The sequence below is a fragment of the Salmo trutta genome, chromosome 26 (genome assembly GCF_901001165.1).
Source record: "Salmo trutta chromosome 26, fSalTru1.1, whole genome shotgun sequence".
In the NCBI taxonomy this organism is placed as follows: domain Eukaryota; kingdom Metazoa; phylum Chordata; class Actinopteri; order Salmoniformes; family Salmonidae; genus Salmo; species Salmo trutta.
The window spans coordinates 8,201,852-8,220,783 of NC_042982.1; positions in this window are offsets into that span (position 1 = coordinate 8,201,852).

Sequence of the window (18,932 nt, forward strand, 5' to 3'; positions counted from 1 at the left end):
TGTTTGTTATGCATTTCTGTGAATTACCTAGTTAGTAAATAAATGATTTTAAGACAATTGATGTATGGATGACTTACAGTGAAGACTGGGTTCGTGCAGATAACCAACAATTTACGACGTTTGGAATGAGACTCACGTGAGGTAAAGAATACGTCATTAATCAGAAGACTAATTGATCAGATATTAAAAGATCTGAAAGTTATATTAGGAAAATTCTAACTTTGTAATCTGAATATTTTCCTTGGTGCCCCGAATTCCTAGTTAATTACAGTTACACGATTAATCAGTTTAATCGCGTAATAATAATTACAGAGTTATTTGATAAATATGTCTTCAGTTTTACTGATGCCAAAGACTTGACAACTCCAATACCTTGACTTTGTTGTCCTTAAGCCATTTTGCCACAACTTTGGAAGAATGCTTGGGGTCATTGTTCATTTGGAAGACCCATTTATGACCAAGGTTTAACTTACTGACTGATGTCTTGAGACATTGCTTCAATATATCGACATCCTTTTCCATCCTCATGATGCCATCTATTTTGTGAAGTGCACCAGTCCCTCCTGCAGCAAAGCCCCCCACCAGTCCCTCCTGCAGCAAAGCCCCCCACCATCCCAACCGTGCTTCACGGTTGGGATGGTGTTCTTCGGCTTGCAAGCATAACAATGGTCATTATGACCAAACAGTTCTATTTTTGTTTCATTAGACCAGAGGACATTTCTCCAAAAGGTACAATCTTTGTCCCCATGTGCAGTTGCAAACCGTAGTATGGCTTTTTTTGTGGCAGTTTTGGAGCAGTGGCTTCTTCCTTGCTGAGCGGCCTTTCAGGTTATGTCGATATAGGACTCGTTTTACTGTGGATATAGATACTTTTGTACCCATTTCCTCCATCATCTTCACAAGGCCCTTTGCTGTTGTTCTGGGATGATTTGCACTTTTCGCTCCAAAGTACGTTCATCTCTAGGAGACAAAACGTCTCCTTCCTGAGCGGTATGACGGCTGCGCGGTCCCATGGTGTTTATACTTGGGTACTATTGTTTGTACAGATGAACGTGGTAACTTCAGGCAATTGGAAAATTGCTCCCAAGGATGAACCAGACTTGTGGAGGTAAAAAAAAATTCTGACGTCTTGGCTGATTTCTTTTGATTTTCCCATGATGTCAAGCGAAGAGGCACTGAGTTTAAATGTAGGCCTTGAAATACATCCACAGGTATACCTCCAATTGACTCAAATGATGTCAATTAGCCTATCAGAAGCTTCTAAAGCCATGACATCATTTTCTGGAATTTTCCAAGCTGTTTAAAGGCACAGTCAACTTTGTATGAAAACCTCTGACCCACTGGAACTGTGATACAGTGAATTATAAGTTAATTAATCCGTCTGTAAACAATTGTTGGAAAAATGACTTGTGTCATGCACAAAGTAGATGTCCTAACCGACTTGCCAAAACTATAGTTTGTTAATAAGCTCTTACATCTAGATATTCCGCTAGCGGAACGCCTCGCCGATATCCAATGATAGAGCGTGGCGCGAATTACAAACTCTTCAAAAATCCCAAAACTTCAATTTTTCAAACATATGACTATTTTACACCATTTTAAAGACAAGACTCTCCTTTATCTAACCACATTGTCCGATTTCAAAAAGGCTTTACAAAGAAAGCAAAACATTAGATTATGTCAGGAGAGTACCCAGCCAGAAATAATCAGACACCCATTTTTCAAGCTAGCATATAATGTCACAAAATCCCAAACTACAGCTAAATGCAGCACTAACCTTTGATGATCTTCATCAGATGACACTCCTAGGACATTATGTTTTACAATACATGCATGTTTTGTTCATTCAAGTTCATATTTATATAAAAAAACAGCTTTTCACATTAGCATGTGACGTTCAGAACTAGCATACCCACCGAAACTTCCGGTGAATTTACTAAATTACTCACGATAAACGTTGACAAAAAACATAATTATTTTAAGAATTATAAATACAGACTCCTTTATGCAATCGCGGTGTCCGATTTTAAAATAGCTTTTTGGTGAAAGCACATTTTGCAATATTCTGAGTAGATAGCTCGGCCATCATGGCTAGCTATTTTGACACCCACCAAGTTTGGCACTCACCAACCTCAGATTTACTATAAGAAAAATTGGATTACCTTTGCTGTTCTTCGTCAGAATGCACTCCCAGGACTTCTACTTCAACACCCAACGTTGTTTTGGTTCCAAATAATCCATAGTTATATTCAAATAGCGGCGTTTTGTTCATGTGTTCAAAACACTATCCGAAGGGTGACGCGCGGCGCTTATCGTGACAAAAAATTTCAAAATATTACATTACCGTACTTCGAAGCATATCAAGCGCTGTTTAAAATCAATTTTTATGCGATTTTTCGTGTAAAATAGCGATAATATTACGACTCGTTCAAAGACTGAAAGAAGAAAATGGTGTCTTCACGTGCACTCGCGCGCCCATGTCATTGTTCTCAGATCGACCCCTTTCCAAATCCCTTACTGTTTTCCGCCCAGGGACTGCAGAGTCATCATTCCCCGTTCTGGCACCTTCTGAGAGCCTATGGGAGCCTTAGAAAATGTCACGTTACAGCAGAGATCCTCTGTTTTCCATAAAGAGACTATAGAAGGCCAAGAAATGGTCAGAGAGGGCACTTCCTGTATGGAATCTTCTCAGGTTTTGGCCAGCCACATGAGTTCTGTTTTACTCACAGACACCATTCAAACAGTTTTAGAAACTTTAGGGTGTTTTCTATCCAAATAAAATAATTATATGCATATTCTGGGCAGGAGTAATAACCAGATTAAATCGGGTACGTTTTTTATCCGGCCGTGAAAATACTGCCCCCTATCCTAAACAGGTTAACAATAAATGTGTGGAGTGGTTGAAAAACAAGTTTTAATGACTCCAATCTAAGTGAATGTAAACTTCCAACTTCAAATTTATATATAAATGTATATATACACACACACTGCCTTTCCCAAACTGTTGCAACAAAATTGGAAGTGCATTTCCAATGCTCCAGTGTCTAAAGGCAGCAAGCTTTACACCACTTCAGCCAAAGCTTGGCATTGCATATGGTGATCTTAGGCTTGTGTGCGACTGCTCAACCATGGAAACCTATTTCATGAAGCTCCGGAGGAACAGTTATTGTGCTGACATTGCTTCCTGAGGCAGTGTGGAGCTCAATAGTGATTGTTGCAACCGAGGACAGACGATTTTTAGGAGCTAAGCGCTTCTGCACTCATCGGTCCCGTTTTGTGAGGTTGTGTGGCCTACCACTTCACGGCTGAACCGTTGTTGCTCCTAGACGGTTCCCCTTCACAATAACAGCACTTACAGTTGACCAGGGCAGACATTTTATGAACTGACTTGTTGGAAGGGTGGCATCCTATGACGGTACCACGTTGAAAGTCACTGAGCTCTTCAGTAAGGCCATTCTACTGTCAATGTTTGGCTATGGAGATTGCATGGCTGTGTGCTTGATTTTATACACCTGTCAGCAACTGGTGTGGCTGAAATAGCCAAATCCACTCATTTGTTCTGAAACAGAAAGATACCACCCCAGTGGATACATAGAGTTTTGGAATAAAAATTTATCAAATGTGTTTTATGTTTTAACAACAGCGATGCAAAAATCCAGTTGTTACATGACATACATTGTGTAACAGCCAACCAACACCATGCTGATATTGGGGGGGGGGGAACTAACATTTGTCTTGGCATGGCAACGTATTGTAAAAACTGTTCTGTTGATATTATCCTACCATGACAGTTATGCCACTGGTATGACAATAATATCACTAGCTAGTTATTACAATTGTCACTCAGCAGTAAAGTGAAGATGCATCACAGCCTAACAAACCTTTGGTAAGGAGAATGCACAGCTCTCAAAATTTGTTTTTGCTGCATTTGTCAGTGAGAGTGCGCACAGACACACATGCAAACACCGAGAGGGGGTGAACATTTCAACTTGATTTTGCACTCTTAAAACATGTTTGACTAAGTAACAAACTAATACAAATGTTGCAGTAACCAAATGTATCACTGCAGAAAAGTACATGCTGGTGCACCAACAGTAGGTACATTTAGCAAACCTCATTACAGGTAACGTTACCCAGAGTAGCTACCGTTAAGGTTAGCTGCTCGAGAAAAAAGTTGTTTGCTAACGTTAGCTAGCTACATACAGCAAGTTAGATAGTTAGCAAATTAGTTAACTAGGCATTCCCGTAGCTAGCCATAGATATTTAGCAATCCACTTCTGTCTGTGTTGTAATGTTAGCTAGCTAGTTAGCTGGCATCTGCATTCTAGAGAAAATTCTAGAGAAAAGAATAGTTTACAAAAACATTTTTGAAAACTATTCTGACAAAATGTGTACTTACTGTACAATCCCCACTCTCGCTTGTCCTCAACTTTTTGAAAGTTGTCGCTGTGCTGCGTGGTTTCTATGGGGTTGCGAGAAGAGCAAATGGCTCATATGGCTTCTCAAAGACTTTTGTCCCCCTTGCACTAGTGCAGTAACTTTGTCAGAGATTGCAGTAACTGGTTGAGAGAATGCCAAGAGTGTGCAAAGTTGTCATCAAGGCAAAGGGTGGCTACTTTGAAGAATCTAATATCTAAAATATATTTTTATTTGCTTAACACTTTTTTGGTTACTACATTATTCCATATGTGTTATTTCATAGTTTTGATGTCTTCACTATTATTCTACAATGTAGAAAATATTACAAATAAAGAAAAACCCTTGAATGAGTAGGTGTGTCCAAACTTTTAACTGGTACTGTATGTCAGGACATCTGACAAGCTAAATTTGTCAAAAAAATACAATAATTTACTAATATTTTATTGTATATATTTCCATGAAGCCGCCATTATTTAATCAATATAGGCATTTTCAACTCTACTGATATTTTTGTCACAACAGCAAATGTGCCTACTCTGTTCTTGTCACATGCGTTCTAGCTAACAGCTCGGGTAGGCGAGTCCACATGATAAGACTATGGAAAAAACAAGTTCATCGTTAGTTATTTAATCTTTAGCCTATTTAACTGCATGCATTCCCGAGTCATAGTGGGAGGACCACACACTATGTCATCGTGTGACTCAAGTTTATTTCGATATGACGGTTATTATATCAATATTTGAGCATAAAGGCGTTTCCACCTCCATTTCTCACATCATTAATTTTACCAACACAAAAAGATCCCACCATGTTGAACAAACAAATGATCTGCCAGCATTTATGAAATCGTACTGAAACTTCCTGTTTCCATCACAGCTGTCATGATTTTTTTGATACGGTATGACTTTACTCGCATAACAACTATGGATGGAAACGTGGTTAATACTATAAATGTATAAACAGAATCCCTTCAGAATTCCTGAGATAGAATTTACCTCAAGAATAAAATTATCTTACGACTGACATGATTGATCTCTGCTCTTAAAGGATAGAATTGCAGCATTTGGTTTTGGTGGTGTTAAGAAAGCTGGGAACGCTCTGGTCCCTGGACCTCTCTCTCCCTTCAGTATGGCTACAAAGCTTTAACATTATGACTGACAGCAGGAGGTAATTTATGAAGTAGAATTTCTCTTTACACTCTCACTTCAGTCACAGCTAGGTCTGCACCTGTTCCACTGAAGTTAAGATCCCCGGGGAATGACAGAGGAAATATTTTCATACTGCTATTTTTTTATATTTGAAAATGTTTTTTCTCTTTCTCTAGTTTTCTATTCTGCCTGTGTGTGCTATAAGTTGATAAACATGTCGGGGGTAGAACTATGGAATATATTTTTCGTAGCTGTCTATTTACCACCACAAATCGATGCTGGCACTAAGACCACACTCAACGAGCTGTATAAGGCCATAAGCAAACAAGAAAATGCTCATCCAGAGGCGGCGCTCCAAGTGTCCCAGGGACTTTAATGCAGGGAAACCTTAAATCCATTTTACCTCATTTCTACCAGCATGTCACATGTGCAGAGGGGAAAAAAAACACATTTACTCCACACAGAAAGACGCATGCAAAGCTCTCCCTTGCCCTCCATTTGGCAAATCTGACCATAATTATATCCTCCTTATTCCTGCTTACAAGCAAAAACTAAAGCAGGAAGTACCAGTGACTCGCTAAATACGGAAGTGGTCAGATGACACAGATGCTAAGCTACAGGACTGTTTTGCTAGCACGGACTGGAACATGTTCCGGCATTCTTCGAATGGCATTGAGGAGTACACCACATCAGTCACTGGCTTCATCAATCAGTGCATAGATGACATCATCCCCACAGTGACCGTACATACCCCAACCAGAAGCCATGGATTACAGGCAACATCCACACTGAGCTTTTCAAGGAGCGGGACTCTAACCCAGACATTTATAAGAAATCCCACTATGCCCTCCGACGAAACATCAAACATGCAAAGCGTCAATAAGAATGAATCATACTACACCGGCTCCGATGCTCGTCGGATGTGGCAAGGCTTAAAAACTATTACGTACTACAAAGGGAAGCACAGCCGGTAGCTGCCCAGTGACACAAGCCTACCAGATGAGTTAAATGAGTTCTATGCTCGCATCGAGGCAAGCAATACTGAAACATACATGATAGCATCAGCTGTTCTGGATGACTGTGTGATCACACTCTCCATAGCCGATGTGGGTAAGACCTTTAAACAGGTCAACAATCACAAGGCCACAGGGCCAGACGGATTACGAGGACGTGTACTATGAGCATGCGCTGACGAACTGGCAAGTGACTTCACTGACATTTTCAACCTGTCCCTGACCGAGTCTTTAATACCAACATGTTTCAAGCAGACCAACATAGTCCTTGTGCCCAAGAACACCAAGCGAACCTGCCTAAATGACTACCGACCCGTAGAACTCCCGTCTGTAGCCATGAAGTGTATTGAAAGGCTGGTCATGGCTCACATCAACACCATTATGCCAGAAACCCTAGACCCACTCCAATTTGCTTACCGCACAACAGATCGACAGATGATGCAATCTCTATTGCATGCCACACTGCCCTTTCCCACCTGGACAAAAGGAACACCTAAGTGAGAATGCTATTCATTGACTACAGCTCTGCGTTCAACACCATAGTGCCCTCAATACCTATGTAAGAAGGCTGTTCATCGACTACATTTCAGCATTTAACACCATAGTACCCTCCAAACTCGTCATTAAGCTCGAGACCCTGGGTCTCAACCCCTCCCTGTGCAACTGGGTCCTGGACTTCCTGACGGGCCTCCCCCAAGTGGTGAGGGTAGGTAACATCTCCACTCCACTGATCCTCAACACTGGCGGCCCACAAGGGTGTATTCTCAGCCCTCTCCTGTACTCCCTGTTCACCCATGACTGCATGGCCATGCATGCCTCCAACGCAATCATCAGGTTTGCAGACGACACTACAGTGGTAGGCTTGATTACCAACAACGACAAGACGGCCTACAGGGAGGAGGTGAGGGCCCTCGTAGTGTGGTGTCAGGAAAATAACCTCACACTCAATGTCAACAAAACAAAGATCATCGTGGACTTCAGGACACAGCAGAGGGAGCAGCCCCCTATCCACATCAACGGGACAGTAGTGAAGAAGGTGGAAAGTTTTAAGTTCCTCGGCGTACACATCACGGACACTCTGAAATGGTCCACCCACACAGACAGCGTGGTGAAGAAGGCGCAGCAGCACCTCTTCAACCTCAGGAAGCTGAAGAAATTCGGCTTGTCACCAAAAACACTCACAAACTTTTACAGAACCACAATCGAGAGCATCCTCTCATGCTGCATCACTGCCTGGTACGGCAACTGCTCCGCCCACAACCGTAAGCTTCTCCAGACGGTAGTGAGGTCTGCACAACCCATCACCGGGGGCAAACTACCTGCCCTCCAGGACACCTACACCACCCTATGTCACAGGAAGGCCAAAAAGATCATCAAGGAAAACAACCACCCGAGCCACTGCCTGTTCGCCCCGCTATCATCCAGAAGGCGAGGTCAGTACAGGTGCATCAAAGCGGGGACCGAGAGACTGAAAAACATCTTCTTTCTCAAGGCCATCAGACTGTTAAACAGCCATCACTAACATTGAGTGGCTGCTGCCAACATACTGACTCATCTCTAGCCACTTTAATAATGAAAAATGGATGTAATAAATGTATCACTAGCCACTTTAAACAATGCCACTTTATATAATGTTTACATACCTTACATTACTCATCTCATATGTATATATTGTACTCTATACCATCTACTGCATCTTGCCTATGCCGTTCAGCCATCGCTCATTCATATATTTTTATGTACATACACTTGTCTGTATGAGGTAGTTGTTGTGAAATTGTTAGGTTAGATTACTTGTTAGATATTACTGCATGGTTGGAACTAGAAGCACAAGCATTTCGCTACACTCGCATTAACATCTGCTAACCGTGTGTATGTGACAAATAACATTTGATTTGATTTTGAGCACAGGAGTGATGGTTGCTGATAGTGGGCTTCTGTATGCCTATGTAGATATTCCATTAAAAATCTGCTGTTTCCAGCTACAATAGTCATTTATAACATTGTCTACACTGTACTTCTGATCAATTTGATGTTATTTAAATGGACAAAAAAATGCTGTTCTTTCAAAAACAAGGACATTTCTAAGTGACCCCAAACTTTTGAACGTGAGTGTATGTGAGTCTCAGAAATTGTTAATTGTCTAATGCAAGTTATTGATTTAATTAACCTTATTTCTACATATATTAATATGGGATATTTTAAACCCTTTCCTGGGTAGCTTATCAGAGAGACATAATATGGAAAAGGGAAAACAAAGCAAGAGAAAAATATATACATTCGGTAGTCCATGAATCAATGTGTGTATGTTTTCTGCCCCTCCCCAAATATATAATTTGTATATAATTGGCCCTCTTTCTGGGACTCATCCACAAACAGGACCAAGCCTGGCCTGCTGAGGCATGACAGACTCCATCCTAGCTGAAGGAGTGCTCTCATCTTATCTGTCAACATAGAGATGGCTCGAACTCCTCTTGCTCCACAATGAGATAAGGTGCAGGCCAGCAGCAGGGTGTCAGCCAGCCTGCCAGCTTAGTGGAGTCTGCCACTAGCATAGTCAGTGTAGTCAGCTCAGCTATCCCCATTGAGACCATGGCCGTGCCACGATCTAGGTTGGGCAAAATTTAACATGGTGGTGTTTTGTTTAGAAATCTCACCGGAATAAAGACCTCCTCAATTCCTGTCATTATTGAAAGAGATTGTGATATCTCACATCTCAAAATAGGGCTACTTAATGTTAGAGCCTTCACTTCCAAGGCAGTTATAGTCAGTGAACTAATCACTGATCATAATTTTTATGTGATTGGCCTGACTGAAACATGGCTTAAGCCAGATGAAATTTACTGTGTTAAATGAGGGCTCTCCTGGTTATACTAGTGACCATATCCCTCGCACACCCCACAAAGTTGGAGGTGTTGCTAATGTTGGGGCTAGGGGGCAGTATTTTCACGGCTGGATAAAAAAATGTACCCGATTTAATCTGGTTACTAATCCTACCCAGTAACTAGAATATGCATATACTTATTATATATGGATAGAAAACACCCTAAAGTTTCTAAAACTGTTTGAATGGTGTCTGTGAGTATAACAGAACTCATTTGGCAGGCAAAACCCTGAGACAGATTCTGACAGGAAGTGGATACCTGATGTGTTGAATTGCCTTTAAGCCTATGCCATTGAAAAACACAGGGGCTGATGAATGTTTTGGCACTTCCTATTGCTTCCACTAGATGTCACCAGCCTTTACAAAGTGTTTTGAGTCTTATACTGTGAGATCTGACCGAACAAGAGCCTTGGAACGGTGATGGCCCATTGGCGCACGAGTTCATGTTGGGTACTCTCGTTCCAATACGTTTTAAAAGAGAACCCAATCGTCCGCCTTGAATTTTATTCATGTTCTGGTTAAAAAAGGCACTAATGATTTATGCTATTCAACGTTTGACATGTTTGAACGAACGTAAATATATTTTTTCCGTTCGTGAAGTGAAGTGAAGTCCGGCTGGCTTAGATCATGTGCTAACAACACGGAGCTTTTTGGACATAAATGATGAGCTTTTTTGAACAAAACTACATTCGTTATGGACCTGGGATTCCTGGAAGTGACATCTGATGAAGGGAATCAAAGGTAATGGATTATTTACATAGTATTTTCGATTTTAGATCTCTCCAACATGGCGGTTAGTCTGTATCGCAAAGCGTATTTTTCTGGGCGCAGTGCTCAGATTATTGCAAAGTGTGATTTCCCAGTAAGGTTATTTTTAAATCTGGCAAGTCGATTGCGTTCAAGAGATGTAAATCTATACTTCTTTGAATGACAATATAATATTTTACCAATGTTTTCTAATATTAATTATTTATTTTGTTGTACTGACTTGACTGCCGGTTATTGGAGGGAAACGATTTCCTGAACATCAACGCCATAGTAAAACGCTGTTTTTGGATATAAATATGAACTTGATAGAACTAAAAATGCATGTATTGTCTAACATAATGTCCTAGGAGTGTCATCTGATGGAGATTGTAAAAGGTTAGTGCATAATTTTAGCTGATTTTATGGTTTTGGTGACGCCTGTCTTTGAATTGACAATACATTACACACAGCTATTGTCAATGTACTCTCCTAACATAACCTAACTTTATGCTTTCGCCGTAAAACCTTTTTGAAATCGGACAACGTGGTTAGATTAAGGAGATGTTTATCTTTCAAAGGGTGTAAGATAGTTGTATGTTTGAAAAATTTGAATTTTGACATTTATTTGGTTTCAAATTTGCCGCTCTTGAAATGCACCTGCTGTTGATAGGGTGCGCCACGGGTGGCACGCTAGCGTCCCAAATAGCCCCAAGAGGTTTTAAGATAGCAAATTTCAATTCACCTCAAAAAATTATGCGTTTTCGTCTTTTGAGATTATAGTCATGAACTCTTTGCAGCCTACTCAATCACTTATTATAGCTAATGTTTACAGGCCTACTGGGTCATATACAGAGTTCCTCACCGAGTTCCCTGAATTCCTTTCGGACCTTGTAGTCATGGCAGATAATATAACGATAAAAAAAAAAATCACATGGAAAAGTCCACAGACCCACTCTGAAAGGCTTTTGGAACCATCATTGACTCAGTGGGTCTCCGGACCTTCTCACTGTCACAGTCATACCCTGGACCTAGTTTGTCCCATTGAATAAATATTGAGGATCTAAACGTTTTTCCTCAAAATCCTGGACTATCGGACCACCATCTTATTAGGTGGGCTCCCGAGTGGCACAGCACTGCATCTCAGTGCAAGAGACATCACTACGGTCCCTGGTTCAATTCCAGGCTGTATCACATCCGGCATGATAGGGTATCCCATAGGGCGGTGCACAATTGGCCCAGCATCGTCCGAGTTTGGTCGGGGTAGGCCGTCATTGTAAATAAGAATTTGTTCTTAACTGACTTGCCTAGTTAAATAAAGGTTCAATTAAAAAATATATATTATAAAAACAAATAACCTGCTTAGACCCCAACCAAGGATCATCAAAAGCTGTGCCTTAAATTCTTGGACAACCCAAAGATTCCTAGATGCCCTTCCAGACTCCCTCCACGTACCCAAAGATATCGGTGCACAAAAATTGGTTAACCACCTAACTGAGGAACTCAATTCTACCTTGCGTAATACCCTAGGTGCAGTCACACGAGCCCCGAAGCAAGCTTCCAGAAAAACGAAGCAGATTTGGCGGTACACCAAACTGGAAGTCTTCTGACTAGCTTGGAAAGCTAGCTTGCGATATTGAAGAGCCCTCACTGCTGCTCGATTATCCTATTCTTCCAACCTAATTAAGGAGAATAAGAACAAACTACGGACTCCTCTTTGAATTTGCATATTTCTCCAAAGCTCAGTTGTCCTGAGTCTGCACAACACTGCCAGGACCTAGGATCAATGGAGACACTCACATTTATTTATTCTATATCTCTTGACACATTCCTGAAAATAATAATGGCCTCTAAACCTTCAAGCTGCATCCTGGACCCTATTCCAACAACTTCTGAAAGAGCTGCTTCCTGTACTTGGCCATCCTACTTTGAACACAATAAACGGCTCCCTATCCACTGGATGTGTACTAAACTCACTAAAAGGAGCAGTAATAAAGCATCTCTTTAGGCTTTTTTTAGTCATCTCAAATAAAACTGTGAAGGACCTCAGCATTACTCTGGACCCTGATCTCTATTTTGACGAACATGTCAAGAATATTTCAAGGACAGCTTTTTTCCATCTTCGTAACTTTGCAATAATGTGAAACTTTTTGTCCAAAAGTTATGCAGAAAAGCTAATCCATACTTTTGTCACTTCTAGATTAGACTACTTTCTGGCTACCCGGATAAAGCACTAAATAAACTTCAGTTAGTGCTAAACACGGCTGCTAGATTCTTGACTAGAACAATTTTTTTTAAATCGTATTACTACAGTGCTAACCTCTCTACCCTGGCTTCCTGTTAAGGCAAGGGCTGATTTCAAGGTTTTAGAGCTAATTTACAAAGCATTACATGGGTTTGCTCCTACCTATCTCTCTAATTTGTCCTGCCTTACATACCTACACATACGCTTTGGAAACAAGATGCAGGCCTCCTTATTGTCCCTACAATTACTAAGCAAACAGCTGGAGGCAAGGCTTTCTCCTCCTATAGAGCTCCATTTTTATGGAATTGGTCTGCCTATCCATGTGAGATACGCAGACTCGGTCTCGACCTTTAAGTCTTTGTTGAAGACTCAGCTCTTCAGTAGGTCCTATGATTGAGTGTAGTCTGGCCCAGGAGTGTGAAGGTGAACGGAAAGACACTGGAGCAACAAACCGCAAGTCTCTGCCTTGCAGGTTCCCCTCTCTCCACTGGGATACTTTGCCTCTAACCCTTTAACAAGGGCTGATTCACAGGCTTACTAGTGCTCTTCCATGCCGTCCCTAGGAGGGGTGTGTCACTTGAGTGGGTTGAGACATTGACATGATCTCCAGTCCACAGGCTCGTGCGGTGGAGGAGATCTTCCTGGGCTATACTCAGCCTTGTCTCAAGGTAGTAAGTTGGTGGTCTGCGGATATCCCTCTAGTGGTGTGGGGGCTGTGCTTTGGCAAAGTGGGTGGGGTTATATCCTGCCTGGTTGGCCCTGTCGGGGGTATCGTCGGACGGGGCAACAGTGTCTCCCGACCCCTCCTGTCTCAGCCTCCAGTATTTACGCTCCCATAGTTTGTGTCGGGGGGCTAGGGTTAGTCTGTTAAATATGGTGTAATTCTCCTGTCTTATCCGGTGTCCTGTGTGAATTAAAGTACGCTCCCTCTAATTCTCTCCCTCTCCTTCTGGAGGAACTGAGACCTAGGACCATGACTCAAGACTACCTGGCCTGATGACTTCTTGCTGTCTCCAGTCCACTTGGTCGTAATTCTGCACCAATTTATACTGTTCTGCGTGTAGCTATGGAAACCTGACCTGTTCACCAGACATGCTACCTTGTCCCATACCTGCTGTTTTCTATTCACTCACTCTCTACCACACCTGCTGTCTCAAACTCCGAATGCTCGGCTATGAAAAGCCAACTGACATTTACTCCTGAGGTGCTGACCTGCTGCACCCTCTACAACACTGTGATTCTTATTATTTAACCATGCTGGTCACCTATGAACGTTTGAAATTCTTGGAAATGTACTGTTATAATCTCCACCCAAAGACAACGTATATCCTTGCTTCAGGGCCTGAGCTACAGGCAGTTAGGTTTGGGTGTGACGTTTTAGGCGAAAATTGAAAAAAAAGTGTCAATCTGTCACGTCCTGACCATAGTAAGTTGTTTTCTATGGTAGAGTAGGTCAGGGTGTGACAGGGGGTATTTGTCTGTTTTGTAATTTCTATGTTCAGTTTCTAGTTTTGTATTTCTATGTTGGTTTTTGTTTGGCATGACCTCCAATTAGAGGCAGCCGGTTGTCATTGTCTCTAATTGGAGGTCATATTTAAGTTGATGTTTGTCCCACCTGTTTTTGTGGGTGATTATATTTTGTGAGTAGTGTTTGTTCCTCCTGCGTCACGGTTTGTCGTTTTGTCCTTCAGTTTATTTTGGTATTGCATTAAGTTTCACAGTCTAATAAATATGTGGAACGAAACAGACGCTGCATTTTGGTCCGATCATTTACACAGCCGTGACAGAATCACCCACCGCCAAAGGACCAAGCAGCGTGGAATGGAGCAGCGGGACAAATGGACGTGGGAGGAGATATTGGACGGGTAAGGACCCTGGAGGCAGGCTGGGGAGTATCGCTGTCCGAAGGAGATGATCGAGACAGCAAGAGCGGAGCGGTGATACTATGAGGCGCTATATCTACCAAGAGGTAAGGACGAGAGGCAGCACCCAAAAATTTTTTTGGGGGGGCACAGGGGCAGATTGGCTAAGGCGGTTTTAAGACCTGAGCCAACTCCCCGTGCTTAATGTGGGGAGCGAGTGACCGAGCAAGCACCGTGTTATGCGGTGATGCGCGGTGTGTCGCCAGTGCACACTCACAGCCCGGTGCGCTCGGTGCAAGCTCCTCACCATTGCCGTGCTAGAGTTGGCCGTCAGCCAGGAAGAAGTGCGCCGGCTCAGCGTATCTGGTCTCCAGCGCGTCTCTTCGGTCCAGGTTATCCTGCGCCTGCTCTACGCACGGTACCTCCCGTTCACCAGCACAGCTCAGTTCGTCCTGTGCCGGCGCTCCGCCCTTGCTTGGCTCAAATAACCATCCAGCCAGGACGGGGTGTGCCAGCTCTAAGCTCCAGACCTCCGGGGCCCAGTATGTCCTGTGCCTCCTCCTCGCACTCGCCCTGAGGTGCGTGTTACTAGTCTGGCGCCTTCTATGCCAGCTCCATGCATCAGGCCTCCAGTGCGCCTGCCCAGTCCGGGGTGTCCTGTTCCTGCTCCCCGCACTGAGGTGCGTGTTACTAGTCTGGCGCCTCCTATGCCAGGCCCACACATCAGGCCTCTAGCGATGCTCCCCAGTCCTGAGCCTCTAGCGACGCTCCCCAGTCCTGAGCCTCCAGCGACGCTCCCCAGCCCGGAGCCTCCAGCGACGCTCCCCAGCCCGGAGCCTCCAGCGACGCTCCCCAGCCCGGAGCCTCCAGCGACGCTCCCCAGCCCGGAGCCTCCAGCGACGCTCCCCAGCCCGGAGCCTTCAGCGACGCTCCCCAGTCTGGAGCCTCCAGTGACGGTCTGCAGCCCGGAGTCTTCAGCAGCAGTTGGTGGTCCAAAGCCTCCGGCGATGATCCATGGTCTGGTTCCTCCGGACACACAGAAGCGAGGGGATCAGCGGGCGGTGGGGGTACTACGCCCGGAACCAGAGCCGCCGCCATAGACATTAGTCACCGACCCTACCCTCCCTTTGTGTTTCGTTTTTTTTTGCGGGGGGGGGTTTGTTGTTTGGGGGGGTTCTGTTGTTGTTTTTTGTAGGTGCGGTCGGAGTCCGCAATTTGGGGGGGGGTGTTACTGTCACGTCCTGTCCATAGTAAGTTGTTATTTTCTATGGTAGAGTAGGTCAGGGTGTGACAGGGGGTGTTTGTCTGTTTTTGTATTTCTATGTTCAGTTTGTAGTTTTGTATTTCTATGTTGGTTTTTGTTTGGCATGACCTCCAATTAGAGGCAGCCGGTTGCCGTTGTCTCTAATTGGAGGTCATATTTAAGTTGATGTTTGTCCCACCTGTTTTTGTGGGTGATTATATTTTGTGAGTAGTGTTTGTTCCTCCTGCGTCACGGTTTGTTGTTTTGTCCTTCTTTATTTTGGTATTGCATTAAGTTTCACAGTGTAATAAATATGTGGAACTAAACAGACGCTGCATTTTGGTCCGATCATTTAAACAGCCGTGGGGTCGATCCTTAAGGGTTTTACCACGAGTAGTGTCATCAGCAGGATTGTTTACGCTGTCAATTATAGCATTTAAGGTTTTTCGTATTTCGTGCCAGGCGCTACCATTGGATATTGGCGAGGCGTTCCGCTAGTGGAAGAGGTCATCAACGGGGCTGTAGTGGAGCAGGTCGAGAGTTTAAAGTTCCTTGGTGTCCACATCACCAACAATCTATCATGGTCCAAACACACCTAGACAGTTGTGAAGAGGGCACAACAAAACCTTTTCCCCCTCAGGAGACTGATAAGATTTGGCATGGGTCCCCAGTTCCTCAAAAAGTTCAACAGCTGCACCATCGGTAGCATCCTGACTGGTTGCATCACCATTTGGTATGGCAACTGCTCGGCATCTGACCATAAGGCGCTACAGAGGGTAATGCGTATGGCCCAGTACATCACTGGGGCCAAGCTTCCTGCAATCCAGGACCTAGTTATATAATAGGTGGTGTCAGAGGAAAGCCCCCGCAGATTCCAGTCACCCAAGTCATAGAGTGTTTTCTCTGCTACCGCACGTCAAACAGTACAGAGCACCAAGTCTAGGACCAAACCTGTGCCCCCGCACATTGACTCGGTACCGGTACCCGCTGTATGTAGCCTCGTTATTGTTATGTTAGTGTTACTTTTTATATTTATTTACTTTAGTTTATTTGGTAAATATTTTCTTATTAACTCTTCTTGAACTGCACTGTTGGTTAAGGGCTTGTAAGTAAGCATTTCACAGTAAGGTCTACACTTGTGGTATTCGGTGCATGTGACAAATAAAGTTTGATTTAATTTAATTTGATACTTTCCTCAAGTTTATGGCTCTTTCCAGAACACCTACCTTGTCCTTGAACCTCAGGAACTTGACCACTATTAGTCGGGGCCTGTCACATGGGCCGGTGGTGGGTTTTCCAGTTCTGTGGGTGAGCTCCACCTCAATCTTCCTGTGGTCCGTCTCAATATCTCCAAGATCATTTCAATCACTTTGTCCCCAGACTCCGTCCAGGTCTCATGTGGAGACTGCAATTCCATCCACAACTATGTTGTTCCACCTTGATTGTCCCTCGAGATAATCTGATTTCTCTGTCATTGTTATCATGATTCACACACAGAACTGATGTCATCTCTCAATGACTTACAAATTGCTGTCATCTTGCCGTTCTCCTGTTAAAACTCTTTGAGCTGACCCTTCTGACTGTTCTTCAGGTCCTGGGCCTCTCTGCTCAGGTCGTCGATTATTTTATTAGTTGACTCCGCAAGTATTTGGTTAAAACACTTGATGCTATTGTCTTGTTGTTGTAACAAATGCTTGTAGATCTATTTTCGTTTGTATAAAAGATCCTTCATCCGTGATGGAGAGACACCACTGTTCTCAACGGTACTCCCGCCAGCTTAGGTCTTTGTCATGGTATCTAGCAATGCAGGTTACTGTGTTACTCCTCGCAGTTTCAGACAAGGCAGGTTGCAGGGAAGATTGAAAACAACAACAGACAGCAGGGATCTAGACAGCAACAAACCCAGGACAATCCACGGTCCCAGCCACAATGGCTAACCGCGTCATGGGCTGCGTTCAAGCCCTCAAGAAAACCCTGCTGCTTGATAGGCAGCTACGCCAAATAGCTCCTTGAGACCCGGCCTTGGTCGGCAGGATCACTGGTCATAGAGTAGCTGTCCCAGCAACTGATGCCAACTGTGTTGCGGGATCCAAACTCAAGAGTTAGCTAGCTACTAAGAAACTCTTTAATACACTTTAAAAACTACAAACTTTCCAAAACAACAAACCGAGCTCTCCCTCGTTCCGCTTTCAACATTACACACTGACTACCACATCCCATTCATCCTTTCTATACCCCAAAGCAGAATTGCTTTCAAAAGAAACTATTTAAAACAATCAAGCATGAAATAGAAGCCAACACCAGTCACAGACAGTCCATTTCCACCGCAAGGGGGAAAAAAAACAGTGTTTCTTCTACTACTGCCAATGGGTTTCTGCTCATAGACCTCGACTGACAACAGTAAGACAGACTACACAAGGTGGAAAATAAATACATTTATGTATACAGTCAACATCCCACACGTGCATATGGAATGGAAAAAACATGTGAGGCAAAGTATACTGATTCCAAGTACCTGGATTGCCTTGAACTTGTCAATAACTGTTATTTTGTCTATTTTGAGAGGGTACAAGAATACAGTATCTAATTTAAATTACAAGTACATAGGGTCATTGTCTTTAAATATATGAACACAAGAGTACAAAAGCTCCATCCAAGCAGAATAAGTGAACAGAAGCCTGGCATTTTTAGAGATCCTTCTTGTCTCTGGGTTCTGAGTCATGAGCAGTCCCTGTAAACCACAACATGGACACTACAATTCCCTTTGCAGAGACATCTGGGAGAGGTAGCTTTCTCTGCCAAGGTGAATGATGGATGTACCATCAATAAACCATTGTCTCTCCAAACTATTATTTTTCACCCACTTTTTGACAGAAAGTACGTCTCTCATACAGCTCAATTTATCATGTTGGTATCATTTATTCTCATTCCAGCCCACACATAGAAGAATATGGAGATCATCACAGCAGATACCAGCTGTCATTGTTTTTCTATTAATAATACTCTACAGCCAGCCACATGCATACCCAATCCTGTATACATTTATTATTGAAATGTCTATTCTGAATAAAATAATGAATGTATACAGAATTGGGTATGCATGTGAGTGGCAAGGCAGTCATCAATGCAGCTCTAACATAGTAAGGGCATGGGTGTGCCAACGCAGCAATTTGAAAGAGGAGGCAGGCTTTGTTATATGGGGCTGCCCTGGAAACCTCAATGTGTCTAACCCCACTAAAGAAGACTGGCTCAGCATCACAGCATAGAGAAATATGAGCCCACTGCTGCGTTGTTTATGTACTGACTTTTTTAGTTCCCGTCATTACTCTTTTCTTGTATTCTTAGAAATAAACAATACTAGGGCCTCCCAAGTG